The sequence below is a fragment of the Vombatus ursinus genome, unplaced genomic scaffold (assembly GCF_900497805.2).
Source record: "Vombatus ursinus unplaced genomic scaffold, bare-nosed wombat genome assembly UNPS02014798.1, whole genome shotgun sequence".
In the NCBI taxonomy this organism is placed as follows: Eukaryota; Metazoa; Chordata; class Mammalia; order Diprotodontia; family Vombatidae; genus Vombatus; species Vombatus ursinus.
Window position 1 is genome coordinate 83,401,316 of NW_020954576.1, and position 19,467 is coordinate 83,420,782.

Sequence of the window (19,467 nt, forward strand, 5' to 3'; positions counted from 1 at the left end):
CTGTTAAAGTGCTGTATGCCCACTCAGTACACCCAAAAATTTGGAAAACTCAACAGTGGCCACTGGATTGGAAAAGATCAGCTACATTCCAATCCTAAAGAAGGGCAATGCAAAGGAATGTTCAGATTACTGAACAACTGCACTCATTTCATATGCTAGCAAGGTTATACTTAAGATTCAGCAAGCTAGGCTTCAGCAATGTGTGAACTAAGAATTACCAGGAAAGCAGGATGGACAGCAAGGAGATCAAACAGTCAATACTTAAAAAATTAACTAATAGACTATTCACTGGAAGGCCAAATACTGAAGCTGAAGCTTAAAGTACTTTAGTCATAATGGGAAGACAGGGCGCATTGGAAAAGACCCTGAAGATGGGAAAGATTAAAAGGCAAAAGGAGAAGGCTACAGCAGACGATGAGACAGACAGTGTCATGGAAGCAACAGACATGAGCTTGGCCAGACTTCGGGAGATAGTGGAGGATAGAAGGTCCATGGGGTCACGAAGAGTCAGACATGACTGAACAACTGAACAACATTTCGAAAAGAAATTAACATGTTCTCTTTGGGCTCAGAAGGCAGAACCAGGAGCTTTGGGTGGAAGCTTCAGAGACACAAATTTAGGCTTGATGCAAGAAAAACCCCCCCAACAATTAGAGTTTTACAAATTGGAAGGGGTTACCTCCGGAGCTAGTGGATTCATTGGCTTTCTCTTCACTGGATGCCTTCAAGAAAAGGCTGATACATTGTAGAGAAAATTCTTGTTCATTTAAAGGTTGGACTAAATGGAATCTAAGCTCACTTCCAATCCTGAAATGGGACATTTTTATATATTAAGGTCTTAGAGTTGTGCCATTAGGGAATCCCAATACAAATAGGTCTTGTCATGACAGCAATTTCAGCTTTATGTTACAAATCTTGTAAGAGCTTTGAGCTTTACAACACAATATCCCATGCTCAGAACAAGTGATTTCTTGGCTCATTCTTGAACTAAAGTTCAAGGGTAAACAAATACTAAAAGATCCCAAAAATGGAATTAAAATATTTTGCTTTCTTCATGGTGAGATCTAACCATTTATTCAACAAGTTCTTTCTTAAGCATCCACAATGAGCAAGGTATCACACAATCATATAAATCTCCAACTTGGGAGAGAAGATGAGGTAAAATTCAAGAAAACCATGTTTTCTTGTTGTAAGTACAATTCATCTACTTCCCATGACAGTCTCTAATGGAATGTTCTTAGCATCATCATACCTCTGGACATGCTAGGCCTTCAAGGTCCAAAGAAATCACAAATGTTGTCTCCAAAATAAACTTCTAATTCCCCCTCTTTTTTTTTTTACAAGCATGTAATAATAACATGAACAAGATAAAATGTAACTTTAAAACATAACATGTTACAGACAACTTGGCAAAGTTGAGAAGCTGAGGTTCCTGCATAGGGAAAGAATATTTAGACAAGTAGATATAGGTCACTCAATTTGGGTCACTAGGCTAAGAATGGGAAAGAAAATGTCTCTTGTTTATTTTTTACTTATTACTCAAGTAATTCAATGTGTATTTTTTTTATCTGAAATAGCATCACTTCAATACAGTATTCTGTTATATTTATCTTCTGTCCTTTTTCCTCCCAAAAGAGTATATTTTTAAAGTTTCCAAATAAGACAGATTGTTTAGACTAAGTGAATGTTTCAACAGTTATTGCTTTTCCCAAAAGTAAACACAAACGTGTTTGGGGCCTCACAAGTAGGATAAAGTCCAATTTTAAGGGGTTTTTTTTTTCCTCTACTGAACCATAATGCCAAGAATATAAAATGCTACAGCCAAATTAAGATACCCAAGCTACTGCTTTACTACAGATCTACTTCCTTTTTTAAAGGCAATGAAAAAGATAAAGGTAATTATATCATGCATTAAAATAATTTATCCTAGATAATTTTTAAAATAACACACTTTATCAAAACAGAAAATTGTTGAAATAAATATCTGTTATTATTTTTTGTGACAAGTAAGTGTATTCTTATATGGATTTTGACATGCCACAGGTCAAATCATGTCTCTTCAACACTTATGTTGGGTCATAACCTGAAAGGCATACTGTTATAAGACATTCCACTTAATCTAACTGTACAATTGTGAAGGATAAAATTAACTATCAGTTAACAACTTCTGGTCTAGTCATAACAAATTTTAAATCTTGGGAAGATTTTCTCCTACTCTCCCTCATTTTCCCAAATTCTTTCACCTGCATATTCTGAAAATGAGAATTAATATTCGCACTGACTTAGCAAGCCATAAAGAAAGTTAAATCTGCTCCTAGTTAAGAATAAGAAAAAAGAGAGGGGGAAATTACATTATTTATATCCAAGTTAATATAAATATTATAGCTATTCACTTTCATTAGGGCAGATAATTAAGAGTAGATTACCATACCAAGTTCTAAGTACACATACTAGGCCAAGTTGGCAAGTAGAGTAAAATGCCCTTTAACCAAGGGGGGTGGGGGGAAGCTATAATAGAGGTAAAACTTATGACACCATGTTTTTCAATAGACCAGCAAGTAAGTACTAACACTTAATAGGAAAACATGTCTTACTATGGAAATGGAAAATCCTACAGTACTTACGCACAGAACCTAAAAGAGTAAGTAAATGCCAAATAGAAAAATTTTATAAGTGGAAACTCTTAGAAACAGCTTTATTATTAAATGCAAAACAGAAGGTATAAATCTGGTCTACCAAGACATTTCAGAACAATGTAACACCTTGTATATCAGAAACAGAAATAAAAGATCAAATATCTTCAACAAACAAAAGTTTCTACTTTAGAGGATCAATTCAAATTCAAATTTCAAAGTTTCTACTTTAGAGGATCAATTCCTGAACTTAGTTGTCAAGCCTAATATTGATTTTTTTTAAAATATCAACTGATCTTAATCCATCCCACCCCAGGGAAGTGATTATAACAAAACAAACTTGAATTTCTTGTAGCACTTTGTACCTCTCCTAGACACACAATTCTAATTTGTGTTACTTATGTATACTCCTGATCTCCCTATTAAACCCACTGAGATTAGGGGCTATGCATTACTCATCTCTGTATTTCCAACCCTATCCCAGAGCTTTATACCAAACTGATACTTATTCAATCTTTCTGAAATACAGGGAGCCAGAAGCATGAGATGCATTATCTAGCCAATGCCATGACCATCTCACCACCAGAAATGCAATGTGGCACAATATGATTAGCATTGGCCTAGAAGTCAACATTTGTTCACCCAAAAAACTCACATGAGATACCTATTAAATTCCAGGCAACTTTCTTCCTTGTCCAACTTCCTTCTGCCCCCCTAACCACATGTGTGTGTGTGTGTGTGTGTGTGTGTAGCCTCAACACTTCACTCCTCCAGGCTCCAACTTCCTCAAGAGAAATGAGGAGGCTGCACAAGATAATTGACACTGTCTGTGTGACCTTGAAGAAGTCCCTTAACTTCAATGGACCTCACTTTCCTCATCTGTAAACTGAAGGAGTTGGATTTGGTGACCTCTGAGATCCCTTCCAACTCTAAATATTAGAGGGTAAGATCCCATCCACCTTCCTGCTCTAACATTCTGTGAAGCAGTGAAAAGTACCCAGAAGAGGAAGTTAATGAAACAAAAGACATCATCAAAGTGTCAAATCCAACCCAGGGTTCTAAATTAGACCACACTACTAGATACCACATGAAATTTGTCTGATCTATGTCACTGCTGCACTGGTTTGAAGGCAAGGCACTGACTAGTAGATCTACTTTGGGTAATAAGTTAAAAAAAAACAATCAAAATAACTTTTCCTTCTCTCCTGATTTTAGTCTAGCAACCCAAATTTAATGACCTGTTTCTACTGGTCTAAAAATTCTTTCTCTAGGCATTAACAATAGCACTTAGGATGGTGATTCTCTACATGGAGAACATTGGAGCCTACTTCTAAGAGACTCATGCCAATAGAGAAGGGAAGTGTTTAGAGAAACTGTGGAACAGTTACAGATAATGTGTAATTGGTTCAGGTAGGTTAACCACATGTTGAAGAAAAGGCTCTTTGATTATTTGTGGAAGCATTCAAAAAGGCCCATAAGCTTTAGCTACTGCTGCCTCATTTGATTCCGGGAAAATCTTTGTGACTCCTTCACTCCGGTCATCTAATGAAGGGAGTAGAGTCTCCAGCAGTGGAAGTTCTGAAAAGTCTGCAGAACAAGCTGCAGGAACTTGGGAATCAGAGCCCAGGCCAGGTGTTGCAGCCAGCCCCACACTGATGCTCCAGCATCAATAAGTAAGGAGACATCTTCAGGAGCATCTTTGTTGATATTCCATCTCCTCTTTATGTTCCAAAGAGGCACCCTGATCATTTGGGGAGTTTCTTTCTCTGTTCTCATCTACTTGAGCCCCCATCAGTTATGTTCTCATTTGCTGGGGGGAGGTGGTGGCTGCAACTAGCATCCCAGTTTCATTTAAACAATTAACATCAATTGTCAAGCATGCTCCCCTCCCACATCATCTTAGTCAAGGGAGAGAAGGAGTAGGGAGAAGTAGGATCAGTTTTTACATAGCCTAAGTCCCAGCAACTTCACATCCAGTGATGGCATCTTGGCTATATGAGTTCTTGTCTCAGCTCCTGTTCAAAGAACCTAAAGGAACTCCTGAAGACAAAGAATGAAGGAATCATTGAGACTCCTTCAGAAGCAAAAGAGGCAAAGAAAGCTGAAATTGAAGCTAATAAGCCTTTTTGAATGCTTTTTTGTAAACCAGAGGTATCAAATTCATAGCCCTCGTGAGGCTGACAGAACTCCCCAATGTGGCCAGAACCAGAACAAAATGAAGTTGGGAAAAGTTTAACAAAATAAATAAAAATGCAATACAACACAACACAAATAATGTTTATTTACAGTTTTCTAAGTCAATATAAAATCATTCTATTTGAGTTTGACACCACTGCTGTAGACAATCAAATAGCTTCCTCTTCAACAGTAGTTGGTCAACCTGGAACCACGTATAGATTCTCTATACATGCTCCTCAGTTGTTCTAAGACATTTCTCTTAGATGCCATCATGATTCTTCTTGAGACAGGCTTCCTAGGTTCTGCATATGGAGACAACCATCCCAAGTGTTCTGTGTACGTGTCAGACCCCCATTACATAAGAATAAAAGGACATTTAAATCCCTTCACTATCTGACTCCAACCCAACTTTGCAGACTTGATTTTACCTTCCACTCCCTTCGTGCATTCTGCATTCCAGTCCAAAGAGTCTACCATTCCAGATACATGGCATTCTGTCTCCCATCTCCATTCTTGTACACAAACTAGAATGCCCTTCTTCATCTCTGCCTCTTGGAATCCCTATATTGCTTCAAGGTTCAGTTCAAGGGTCATTTCCTATACAAAATTTACCAGAATGAACCCTCTCCCACTCCAATTATTAATATTCTCCATCACTGCAAATTTTCTTTTTATACATTTTTGTATCTATTTAACTGTGTACAAGTTGCTCCCCTTGCCCACCTCCAGGAATGTAAGCTGTGTAAGGGCCAAGATTTTTTGTTTTTGCCTTGGTATTCCCAGTGCCTCCTACTGAGTAGGCACTTTAAAAAATGCTTGTTTAATTGAATTGACATTAGAAACTCAATTTGACTTAGTTCATTCTGTTCCCAAAGAACAAATAAATATAACTAACCACTACCTCAGCCAGTGGTATCCAATGCTAATAATGCTAGAATTTCTATTTTTGTTTGACCTCAATACTCAGACCAAGAAAATAAGTGCAATCTCTGGGTAATAAAATCAGACCTAGGTGGAAAACATACCTTTAGGAGATGAAGAAAATGCAAGGATTCCAAAGAATGCTTGAGATTATATACCACACCCAGAGGAGCTATTTGAGACTGAGTTACCCTTGGCAAACTCTCATCATCAGAGCTAGTTTCTTGGTCAAGGGTCTAATGATTACTTATTAAATGGCCAATAGCTTTCCTTTCATTTCCATATCAGTCTTTTTTAAACAGAACTGAAAAGAATGACACTCTCAAAAATAGTTCTTGCAGAGATGGAAATGTCTTCCCTATCTCCCTCCATATTCTTTTCAGCCCAGAGTAACCCCAGACTGGAAAGTAAGTAAAAAGGATTCTGAGTGATTACATGAAAGCTTAAATTCCTCCCCTGAAGCATGCTGTAATCAGAGAAATGTTCTGGCCTCAGAATTCCAGGTGAAATGAATTTTTATGTGAGCTGTTCCCATGCTTAATCTGTCACCTATCCTATTATTTCATTCATTCAACAAATACTTATTGAGGATCTGTGTATAAGGCACATTGCCATGTTTGCAACCCATCTTCAAATAAAAATTTTAATTAGTCACAAACTAACTTCACTAAAGAGTATTTTAAAAATAATAACTGAATAGTAAAGTACACTTCCTCTAGAGGAACATGAGTGTACCAAAAATAATTAGCTAAAATGAACATACTCATAACTTTTTTTTAGTGCTCTAAGAGTAGTTGAGAAAATGTAAAGAATAATTTGGTAATATGTCTTTGGAAATGAGAGTTCCCCTAGAAATTAAAGATTTTTTTTCAGGAGGATTTTGGATTTGAGAGCATATTTCATTTCTCTAAAGGGAAAAAAATTATGTAAATCTTATCATTATTATTTGGGGGAAAAAAACACAAAGTCATATGGAAGATAGATGCCTGATAAAGATCATAAATGCCTCAAAACTATCTAATGAGAAACATTAAGTTTATGGAAAATTGGAAAAAAATGGTCCTGCTAACCAAACTTTGTTTATCTTTGAAAGAAGGATAATTAAAATATATATATATATAATTAGTAGCTTTCACTAACATAAATTAGAAAGGAAGCAAAGGCAGAGTCAAAAGATGTAACATAGGGCAAAAGAAGGGTCAATAGGAGACAGGAGAGCTCCCAGATTCTTTACCTGCTTTGCAGATTTGCCCAGAAATTAGTTACAGCCTCTTCCAGAAATCAGAAAGTACCTGTCTTCCCAAAATGGAGTCCAAGAGAAGGGAATCACTACTGTCTTGTCCTGGAGAAAGCATGAAGTGGCAGGGTGAGGGTAATATTCTGCCAATCACAGATTAATTTGAGTTACCCAGTCCTTTTCTAAATGGAAATACCGTTGGGGGGGGTCAGCACAGGAAGTAACTTAAGTCTGCCAGTTTTTCCCACCTTATTTTAATCAGTTAACCCCCTACCTTACTATTACAGGAACAGAAATTTATTAGGGGGAAGAAGAAGAAAGGGTAAGTCATTTGGGAGCATGAGAAACTTGAAGGAGGAAAGGCCTGAATATTATTCAGCAATGGAGGGCCCTGGATAGCGAAAGGGCTGCATTAAGTATATTAGATTCCAGGAGAAAGGCAAATGGGGACTCCCAAGGATGCCAAGGAAATGGGTGTATAAAGTTACCAATAACAACTTTATTCCTCAAATTTTTCTTGGGAATCTGGTGGCAACAGCTGCCCATATTTGCCAATGAAAATTCAGCTACTCTAAGCTTTGGAGATCTGGGTTATCATATAATTGTGAGTAGGATACCTTGTAAATTGACACACTGGTAACATGATATAAAACATGAATAGATATAATTGCTAATGTTTATGGGGCACTTTAAGGTATGTAAAGTATTTTCTATTGTCTCATTTGATCCTCACAATGATCCTGTGAGGTAGGCGCTATTACTATCTCTATTTTACAGATGGGGGAAGCTGGAGCTGAGAAAGGTTAAGAGATTTGAAGTCCAATCTTCCTGCTTCTGGGTCCAACACTCCACCCACTACAACACACCAACCTAACACTAAAAAGAAGAGGCTACCCATTCCCCTTCCTCCTCACCCCTCAACTTCCACACCCAGGATGACGGTGAAAAAAAGAAGCTTTGTTCCCAGAAGAGTTGTTTGTTAACATATTCATGTAGTAAGTAGGGGAGCAGAAATGAGGGAAAAGAATATAGATCTCCTTCTACTTTACCTTAATATTTCTTGGCCTGATGTGACTCAGCAGCTTCTAAGGTACTGAAGTAATCACTTCTGACACTAGGCCACTCCACCCCTTTAGTGCACTCACAGGGATTCATTTCTGCCCCTTCCCCTCTGAAAAGGTCCCTTGGTTTACGTGATTTGGCATGGAGGCCATGAGATTTTGGCACATATTCTTTAATTTATCATCATGAAACCACACATCCCATTGGATACTTGGTATATCTTTGACAAACAGTCCATTCTTCCCCATTTAGCCTTGGTTATAGCCCAAAGGTTTCCAATGGGATTTCAATCAAGCAAGCTACCAGGCCACAGAAGCATGTTCATCCCCATCTCCTGAATAAATTTCTTAACATTTTGTGATGTGTGACATAGCACAAGCTAACGATGCAGCCTTTAGTAAAAAACTGTTAATAATCATGACATGCCTCTTACCAATGGAGCCAATAACAAGTTTGCTCAAATACACTGACACCTACAGATCTCCTTTACTGCTCTGTGGAACACAGCGTGCTACTTCTTCCTCAGGAAATATAAACCCACACTCTCTATGGGAAGAGCCTCATATCTTACATTTTTCCACTGATTCAGTTTCTTCTCCTTCCCTTTCACTTGCCAATATCTACCCCAATTCACTAAATTCTTAATTCTGCTTTTGAATCCCCTCCAGATCACCAGAATCTTTACTTGCTTTTTTTTCCCCATCTTGTCAAAGGAACTCTTCATCCTCCCTCAAAAAAAGTAGAGCAACAGAGAAACATTCTTCAGCTCCTTTCACCTCCTGCTCAAGTAAGCAGACCAGTCTGTCTTTCACACATACAGAGTTGGTGATTTCCTTTAATAGGAAAACAAAATAATAGCATCTGACTGGGAGGGTTCCCTTAGATTCATTATCTACTAATACAAAAAAAATTAGTATGGTACTTGCTATTATCTCCTGAAAATTCCCACAACAAAACTGCCTACTTTATTTATTTGCTAGTATTTCTGGGCTATTAGTTGCCTGTATGTTCCAAAGATACAATTTCTATAAAGCCTGCTATTCATACCCTTCTCAGAGTTAAGTAGCCCAAGTATGGTAACTATATGTATGTCTGTTTATACACCCTCAAGCACCCTAAAAATGAAAATACTAGCCAGGAAGTCAGTACACACAAGACCAATGGTTAAAATATTCAAAAGTCACTAACCTCCTCCCAATATATTCACTGGCACTACTGAATCTAAGGTGCCCTGCTGGCCTCCAAGACAATTAGTTCTGTGATCTTAGGCAAATTTTTCAACCCCTCAGAGCTTCTTTTTCTACAACTATAAAGACTGGAGATTGAGGGTCTCTGACAGTTCTGAAATTCCATGAGTCTACAAATTTAAGCATTTACTATGCAAAACAATGATACCAGGTCTATTAAGTATAGACATATGCATCAGTAAGGAAAAATTAACATTAATATACATTTTGAGATATCATCATTAAGCAACTTATTTTTAAGTCATAAGTCAGCACCTTAAATTTTAGATCGCGAATACACAATAAGTGAAATTCAAAAAGGCACATAATAAAAGAACTGAAATTTTAAAAAGGAAAAATACAAAAAAAGACCTTAGAGTCTATTTTCTACTTCCTATTTTTCAACAAAGACAGAGCCGAAAATCTTCAAGAACTACTCAATGGGAAAAAAAGCAAATATTTCTCTTTTTGCCAACACTGTATGACATTTTATACACTAGCATTTCTACATTGCACCAAAAGTATTTAAAATATTAACACAAAAGCCCTAAAATGGCACATTAAAAATAATAGTTAACAGATGTTTTCATTTTGTAATCTTTAAAAAAATACATTGAAGCATTTTAACATGTGGTTAGACTATTAACTATTTGAAAGTTGGGTTTATAAGAGGTAGCAATGTTATATCGTGTTTTTCTTTAGACATTGCCATGAGAAAAAGCAAGTGATGTACTATTTCCCGCATGCAATTTTTCAAAAACTAACAAAAGTATGATAGAAATATGTTTCATTGTTATTAAATTTTCATAACTTCCTGCTGTTTCAAACAATTTTGTAATTACTTTTAGTAGACACCATCTTTCTATAGAATGCCTATTTCTCCATCTGTAAAGGGATAACTGGAGAAATGTAGGCTTTGCAAAACTTTTTACTCCTTGGCAGCAGCAGTCAATTCAATTTAGCAAACATTTATTAAGTGCTTATTGTACACAAGGCATTAGGCAAGCCTGAGAATCAAAGTGAAGTGAGAATATACTTTCCAACTCCCTATCCCTATTGTCAGCCCATCTCTCACTGAAAATGATTCTGGAACCATTATGTGGCCCTACCCAAACACACACTAGGGAAATAAGACAAACTTACTTAGTGGCATTAACTCACACTCCTATTTCTACCCAAGAATATGTCTTAACCCATAGAATTCCACAGATGGAAAAAGCCTTCTAGGTCATCTAATCCAGCCTCTCACCCAAGGCAGACATCCCCTCTACCCACATCCCTAAACAGACAGTCATCTAGCATCAGCTGCAGTAGTTTCAGTGATAGGTAAGCCCACTACTCTATGAAGAATCTCATTTCAATTGCTTTTGTTATCTTTTATTGTTGTTGTTGTTGTTTTGTTTTTGTTTTTGTTTTTTAGGCAATGGGGTTAAGTGACTTGCCCAGGGTCACACAGCTGGTGTCAAGTGTCTGAGGCCAGATTTAAACTCAGGTCCTCCTGACTCCAGGGCCAGTACTCTTTCCACTGCACCACTTAGCTGCCCCTCAATTGCTAACCAACTAAGTTCTTCCTAATATATAACCAAACTAATTTTTTTTATTAGTGTATGACGTTGTTAAAATAGCACTACCTAGTTAGATGGTTCAGTAACTTTTTCTCCTTTGTTAGTAGATCAAATCTCAGCATTAATCAAACCAAATTTACCTTTTTTTTTAAGAAAAAAGAAATTCACTTCACTTACAGTATTATCAAGCTAATTATAATCTATATTTTAGGCACAAAAAAGATTTATCATTTATATATTGATTTTACAAAGTCTTTTTTTCCATGGTTTAAAACAGAGAAATACAAGTATAGGCCAAGCATCCAGTGTTTCATCAAAATTCTTGAGATTCTTTTCACTGTGATGACTATAGGTCATCAAGAAAAACAATGGCATCTTTGTCCCCTGGCTGGCTTGTAGGGTCTGCTGGCAGCAGCAGAAGGGGAAGTGATTAGTAGTGATAAACCAAGGACCAGAACTACCATTGAAGCAATTTGGTAAGGTTACGAAAGCAAAAACAAAACAAAACAAAACAAAAAACAAACAAAAACACATGCTAAATGTATTTTTTTCCATTTTAAATAATCAAGGTGTTTTAATATCAAGTAATATTAAAAGGTATGTTAGTTCATTGCCATATATAAAATGATTACTCAGCATGTTCTTTCATTAACAGCAGAGGGCATCAAGTAAGGCCCTAGGGACTTGAATAAGGTGGCACTTGAATAAGGTTTTAAAGCATGAGTAAGAATTCAACTGGCAGGGCAGTTAGGTGGAGCAGTGGATAACCGGCCCTGGATTCAGGAGGACCTGAGTTCAAATCCAGTCTCAGACATATAACACTTACTAGCTATGTGATCCTGGGCAAATCTCTTAACCCCATTGCCCAGCCAAAAAAAAAAAAAGGAATTCAACTGGCAAAGAGGGAAAGGGAAGGCATTCCAAGCACAGGAAATGTTGTAAACAAAGACTCTAAGGTGGTAAAATGCAGCCTTTATTTGAAAGACAGAATAGTACAATTTGACCAGAGCATTGAGAATTTTAAGTAGAAAGTAGACACTAGCTGTGTGATCCTGGAGAAGTCACTTAACCCTGTTTGCCTCCTCATCTGTAAAATGAGCTAGAAAAGGAAATGGTAAACCACTCCAGTATCTTTATCAAGAAAACCCCCAATACAGTCATGAAGAGTCAAACACAACTGAAAAGACTAAACAACAACAACAACAACAATAGAATAAGGACAGAAAGGGACAAGGTGCCAGATTATAGAAGACCTTCAATGATCAATAAAGAAATCTGACCTTTATTCAAAAGACAATAGGAAGCCAATCAAGATTTCTGAACAAAGGACCCAGAGCAATGTATAAGATTTGTTTGGCAGCAGTATGAAGGAAAGATTTATAGTGGGGGGAATAAGTAAAGGCAAGAAGATAAATAGGAAGGGAATTTCAGTACTCCAGGCAGTAGTGAGCATCTGTACTAGGTGGGGCAAAGATGATGGAAGTAGACCAGGGGGTAAATTCTAGAATTACAGATATATATATAACTGATATATATATATATATGTATGTATATATTATAACTGACAAGATTTGGTAACCAATTAGAGATGAGATGCTTAGGGAGAAGGAAGACTTAATTATAATATTAAAGTTTTAGACATTGGAGATTGGGTGAATGGTACTGTCACTGATAGACATATTGAAATTTTAAAAAAAAAATGGGGCAGCTAGGCGGTACAGTGGATAGAGCTCCAGCCTTGGAGTCAGGAGGACCTGAGGTCAAATCTGGCCTCAGACACTTGACTCTTACTAGCTGTGTGACCCTGGGAATGTCACTTAATCCGGATTGCCTCACCAAAAAAAAAAAAAGAAAGAAATATTGAAATTAGGAGGAAGAACAGGTTTAGCTGGAAAGACAATAAACTCAGTTGAGGATATTTAAGGGGGTGAAGTACCAGTGAGACATTCAGGTAGAGATGTCTAATAAACAGTTGGAGATAGAAGTCAGATACAGGTACAAAGCAGAGATCAAGACTAAGGACAGTGATTTTGGGAATCAGTCACATAGAAATGGTAAAAAAAAAAAAAAAAAAAAAAAGAGCAAGTAACCAGAAAGAATGACTGGTCATTGTCATAAAATTCTACAAAGATAATGAAAACTACAAAAAAGGCCACTCAATTTAGCCATTAGAAGGTCATCACTCTGAAGAATGGAACAGAAATCAAGATCAAGAACAAAGCAGATGATAAGGAAGTATAGACAACTTTTTTTTAAGAGGCTCAGTCAGAAATGAAGGGGAGGAGAGAGATGGTATAGGTGAATAGATGGTTCAAGGATAGACTTTTTTAGGATTAAATCTTCATTGTGTTTATAGACAGAAAAGAGCCACTTAAAAGGGAAAAACTGAAGATACATGAAAGGGAAATCATGATTACTGAAACAAGGTCCTAGAGGTGGGAGGTTATGGGACCAGGAGTGTGTTGGTCCCATTTTACATTTGACTGTTTAACAGCTATCCCTCCAGGGAAAAAACAAACATGTATACAAGACATACTTTTAAGTTTAATCCCCATTATTAACATTTTCTCCAACACTTTCTTAAGTCTAAACAAGCAACAAAACAATGCATTAAGTCCTGACATGAGAAGTTTTATGATTTCCAAGGTATAAATGCTCATACTGAAAATTTAACAATCAGCTCTCACTGGTTTCAGTATACTCCTTGATAAGATATGGAATTTCCTTAGCAAAAAGTAGGACTATCTCTTCCTTTGAGAAAGGAGGGACAAAGAGTGTGAATGAGGGTGCTAATAAGTTTTTGTGATTAAGGGAGGCAAGTTGAAGAAGTTCCTTCCTGATGGTCTTGGTCTTCTCAGTGAAGTAGAAACTATTTGCTCTAAGTATGAGGAAGTTGATATGTAGCTGAGAATTTGAGAAACCAGGAAAAAAGTTTTAGTATTCTCATGGTGAGGTATCAGTAACAGAAAGATTGGTAAGCTGAAGGAAGGAAAGAGATGAGGTCCTCAAGAAATCCATGCCAGAACTGAATGCTAGACTAGGAATCAGAGAACCTAGATTCATTAACCTGAGGCAAATCTCTTCACCCTCCAGAGATTTAGTCCCCTTTATCCGTAAAATAAAGATATCTGCCCTTCCTATCTCATAGGATCATTGTGAAGATCACAACAATTTGTAACCATAAATTACCATATGTCAGATATTATTTTTAATTTTACAAAATGTGAATTACCATTACTACCTATTCTTCTGCCCAGCTCCAATGCCTCAGGATAGCATGGACATGACCTGGATCGTCCTCAAAGAGTTTGCCGGTGGTGTACAAATTCTGGAAGGTTCAACCAAACAGGAAAGACTCCAAGTACAGGCCCAGTGAACAGCTATATGGCTATCTTCTCAACCAGGCTACTTAATTCAAGTAGATCGAAATATTTATTAGGTGCCTATTATTTGCAAGGCATTGTATAAGACTTTGGAGATAAACACACACAAATTAAAAGTGCTTGCCCTCAAGTTTATATTCTACAAGGGAGATTTAACATGTGTACAGATTTATTAATACAAGATAATATAAGGGAAAGAGCACCCTAAAAAATAGGAAGCAAGGGCCTTTGCTAGAAGAGAGAAGGCAAAAGGCTTAAAGAGAAGAAGTCTAAAACAGTAACTTCAGAAAGAGTAATAAAGAGGCAATCACTATGGACTGTCATGCTCCATGAGGGTCCACTTGTGATGAGATAACATAAATCTGTAATGAACTACTGCAGCATTTAGCAGTACAGAGACAGAAAAGCAGAGTTGGGGGAAAACCAGGGTAGGGCTTACCCCTAAAGTACAAGTAGTGATAGGATACTGAGGCAAGAGAATTAAGCATAAAGGACAATGCATAGGTGAACTGTTCAGTCACAGGGTAGATTCTAAAAGAAAGGAAATGAAGCCAGATGATGTGCAATAAACTAGGAGAACAAAAAAAAAAAGGATAAGGAAAAAGTCTGTAGGTCATGATGAGGAAAAATAGGTTTAGATGGGACAGAATAGGTTAAGGCAGAACAGATGGTTAGTTATGAGCAGAGAGGAGAATTTCAGAGTTCATTATTATGGAGGTGGCACTGCTAAGGGTAAATGCTAAGATCTATCCCTGTGGGTGGCTGAGATAGAGAGTGATACAGGGTTTTTGAGGGGGAAATAGCATGTATTTTAAAGTCCCTAAGTATATGGGCAAGGGTTAGAGTGGAGAAAGAAAATCTAAGTATATTTTAGTTGCATAAGTGAGGCTTTTTGATCTTATTTATCAGCTTTCCAGCTGGGAGTTGTGCTATATTCTCTAAGGCCCCTTTCAGTGCGAAGAGTCTATGATTCTAAAAGCAGAATAAAAAGAACTAGGAATCATAACTGACCACAAGATGAATATGGGCCAACAAACTTTTTTTTTCAAAAGCAAGTTTTGTGGGAGAAGAGCCAATACAAATCTAGGCTCTAATTTAAAAAAAAAAAAAAGCCAGCATGTAATAGCTTAGAAGTAATATTTCCTCTCTACTTATCAATTTTGGTCACTACTTCAAAAATGATGAGAAGAAACCAAAAAAGGCTTCAGTAAAGATTAAACAAGACAAGGATTCAAAAAAATCTTTGCTGAATGAATGATTTTTAAAAAGGGATGTAAAATGGGTCTTTTAAGGATCACTTAAAGGCATTGAGGTTGTCTAGCCTGAAGAAGACAAAGCTGCAAAGAAACTCACTGAAGGGTTTTTACCAAGGGAAATTGTTTTCCATATCAGAAAAGAACTAAATATGAGCAAATGAGCTTAAAGAATGAGGGATCAGGAAAAATTTTGCCACCAGGGTGAGAGGATAATGAAACAGGCTACAAAACTATTTACCCCAAATGGTTTAGACAGCAATAAGTAAGTAAGGCTGAAGTGAAAAATCTTTGGAAGCTCCTTTCAGCTTTTAAGATTCAAAAAATTGAAGCAAAAGAATAAAAACTGACTATATTTGATTAGAATTCACCAGAGAGTTTCACATTTTACAGATGCATAAATTATTACGTAAATAAATTTTCTAATTGTATCACAGTGTACAAAGGAAGTACTGAAACCTAGAGGTAAATATTTTTAAAGAAAGAATTCCCTCGGGGCAGCTAGGTGGACAGTGGCTAGAGCACTGGCCCTGAAGTCAGGAGTACCTGAGTTCAAATTCAGCCTCAGACCAAACACTTGACACTTACTAGCTGTGTGACCCTGGGCAAGTCACTTAACCCCAACTGCCTTAAAAAAAAAAAAAGAATTCCTTCATAACGTGAATAAATACCCCTAATTTAGCTGTTACACATTCAGATTTTCACTTATGGGGGATAATTCTTAAAAAAAAGAAAAAAATCTACTGATTAAATAACTAAGGTACTTTAAGCCAAGGATTATGGACTGCTATGACAATATTAAAGAAACTGTCAAATACACGAAGAATTCATTCAACAAGTAAAATTCATTGAGCATTTATTTACTATATAAATAGCATTGTGGGGAATACAAAATAAGAAGGCACAGTTGTGTGGCCCTCAAAGGCCATCTAGTTGAGGAAACAAGACACACACAGTTTGAAACCTCAACTTGAACGTAGGCACTGCATCATTTTCTTCTCTGTATCTCCCATTGTACCCTGAAGACAGTAGGAACTCAAGATATAGCTGAATACATAAAGATTGTTCAAGAAGTCTAGATTAAGAAAATTACCCCTCCATTTGTTCCTTCCTTATCTTATTGTTTGCATCACTACAAGCAAACACTACAATGAATTTGCTCATTCTGTTAACAAACATTTAAGGGAGAGACTCACAGTAGAGTGGCAATCAGGAAATTGCAGGAAAAACTAGTCAGTGACCTTTATAGCCCAAGATCACAAATTTGACCGACAGGCAAGTAACCTGGGCAGGAACTGTGGAACAAGGATCACAGATTCAGGGCCCAGAGTTCCAAGTTAGGCCAGCAGCACAAAATGTCTAAAGCTGATCAAGGGCTCAGTCCTTGGCCCGGTCCAACAGCAAAGAGTAAAGTAAAATAAAGGGGTACTTAGAGCTCTGAGTTAGGCAAGCCCAGACTCAAAGGTGGAGTCAGCCTCTAGATTAGGCCAGCAGCTAGGGCTAAAAGCATAAAGACTCAACACTGAGAACTCCAAGCTATGGCATCCAGGGGAACTCACAGCTTATCTCAGCCCCCAGGCCAGGATAGCAGTTGGAGACAGGAAGCACAGGACTATACCCAGAGCAAGGTTACCTAGAGCAAACTCAGGATTACCTTCAGAGCTAGTCCCCCCCCAGGAAAATGGAGGTGGGGAGAAAGGCAGAGAGGTTAGGATCACAGAGACAGCACCAAAAGAGCTCCCAGCTAGGCTAGAAATGCCAATTCCAGATTACTGGAAGAATGACAAAACATAAACAGAGAAGAAGTTATTAAGAGGCTGAGGGTGCCCAAGTCACAAACCCAAAAGACAGTAACTACAAAACACTTAGAAGCAAAGCCTCAAAGAAAAACATAATCTACCCACAAGATCAATCCTAGAAGAAATGAAGAAAAAGTTTAAAAAAGGAGTTTTACATTGTACACAGTAACAGCAATACTATATGATGAATGACTTAACTATTCTCAGCAATACAGTGGTCCAAGATATTCCAAAGGACTCATGATGAATAATTCTATCCACCTCCAGAGAAAGAACTGATAGAGTATAAATGCAGATCAAAGCATACTATTTTTCACTTTCTGTATTTTTTTTCCATTTTTTTCCCTTTAGGTCTATGTCTTCTTTGACAATATGACTAATATGGTAATATGTTTTGCATGATTGAACATGTATAACCTATATCAAATTACTTACTGTCTCAGGAAGGAAGGAGGCGAGGATGGTAGAGAGATAATTTGGAACTCAATTTTTTTAATGAATGTTAAAAATTGTTTCAACAAGTAACTGGGAAAAAATAAAAAAAATTTTTTAAATGAGTTTTGAAATAGTATTTAAAATGAAATGAGGGAAATAGAAGATAGCAGTGAAAAAGAAATGAGAACAAAGAGACATGGAAAGAAAATTACAGGTTGGCACAAGAGGCACAAACTTTACCCAAACAACAAACTTCCTGAAAATAAGAATGGACCAAAGAGAAGTTAATGAGTCAATGAGACAATAAGAAACAGTAAAACAAAGTTGAAAGACTGAAAAAATAGAAGAAAATGTAAGGTAGTTCAAATTAAAAACTAACCTAGAAAACAGATCAAGGAGAAATAATTTAAAAATCACTGGACTCTCTCCTGAAAGCCATGACCAAAAAAAGCTTGGATAGCATATTTTCACGAAAATCATCTTAGAACAAGTGGGCAAAGTGAAACAGAAAGACTCCACTGGTTACCTCCTGAAAGAAACCTCAAAATAAAAACTAGGAATGTCAAAGCCAAAATCCAGAGCTTTCAGGTAAAAGGGAAAATATTGCAAGCAGCCAGAAACAATTAAAATACCAGGAGTCACAGTCAGGATCACACACAATTTGACAGGCACCATTATTTAGGAGCAGAGAGCTTGGAATGATATTACAGAAGACAAAGAATATAGACTTACAACCAAAACTAACTTGTTCAGAAAAATACGTGTAATCTTACAGGAAAAAAAACCAGACCATTAATGAAATAGAGGCCTTCCAAGTATTCCTTAGTAGAAACTATGAAATACAAATAAGGAATAAAGTGAAACATCAAAAAATAAATATAAGTAAGCAATCAGATAAGATTTTATAAGGATGAAATTTTTGCTTTCTAATGGGGAAGGAGGGAGGGATTAACACAAGGAACCCTTCAAATAAGTGCCTGGGAGTGATTTTTGTTATGTTTTGATGACTTTAAAAAGATGGGGGGAAAAGGGAGGGAGAGAAGAGAGACAGTAGGGAATAAAAGAGTAGAAATGTGGCCAGGGAAAAGGCTTATCCCATATAATCAGGGAGGTACATGGAGAACATGCAAAAAAGTAGTAGCAGGAACTTGTTATCACTTGAATCTCACTTTGAATAGATGCAGAGTAAAGTGAACAGAATCAGGAAAACAATTCATATGATAACATTGTAAAGATGAACAATTTTGAAAGACTTTAAGAACTCTGATCAACACACTGATCAACCAAAATTCCAGAAGATCAATGATTTAGAATGTTGCTGACCTCCTGACAGGTGACGAACTAGATATGCAGAGTGAGAAATGTTTTTGCAGATATAGCCAATGTGGGGTTACGTTTTACTTGGCTATGTGAACTTATTGCAGATGTTTTGTTTTTCTTTTTTCTCCTCAGTGAAGGTTGAGGGAGGTAGGAGAGTAGAAATTTGTTCACTAAAAAAATTTTTTTTTAAAAAAAGCATTTTTTTTAAGTGCATGTTCTGTGCCAGGCACTAGAGATACAAAACAAAAAGAAATCAGGACTTGCCTTCAAGGAGCTTACTTCAAAGGAAACCACATGTATAGGGAAAAAAATACAAAATATTGAAAGGAAACAAAACAGAAAAGTGAATATTTTCTGAATATTTCAGAAAAAGTAATTTCTTTGGTGAGGACACCAGCATTTGGGTACTGGAAAATGAGGACAGGTTTCCTGCAGGAGGTGATAACTGAGTAGTA

The 19,467-nt window shown here is 36.9% G+C and overlaps 1 protein-coding gene across 4 annotated transcripts in view; it reads right to left on the reverse strand.

Annotated features, from left to right (window-relative positions):
* The window catches only part of LOC114050151 (protein dispatched homolog 1), a 234,920-nt gene that overhangs the window by 208,185 nt on the left and 7,268 nt on the right, over positions 1 to 19,467 (reverse strand). Inside the window, exon 1 of one of the 4 annotated variants that reach the window (XM_027871759.1) lies at positions 6,967 to 6,992. The exons of the other annotated variants lie outside the window; for them this stretch is intronic. The gene's annotated coding sequence lies outside the window, so the exon portion shown is untranslated. Of the gene's footprint in view, positions 1 to 6,966; positions 6,993 to 19,467 lie in introns of those variants that run through there. 4 annotated transcript variants of the gene reach the window in all.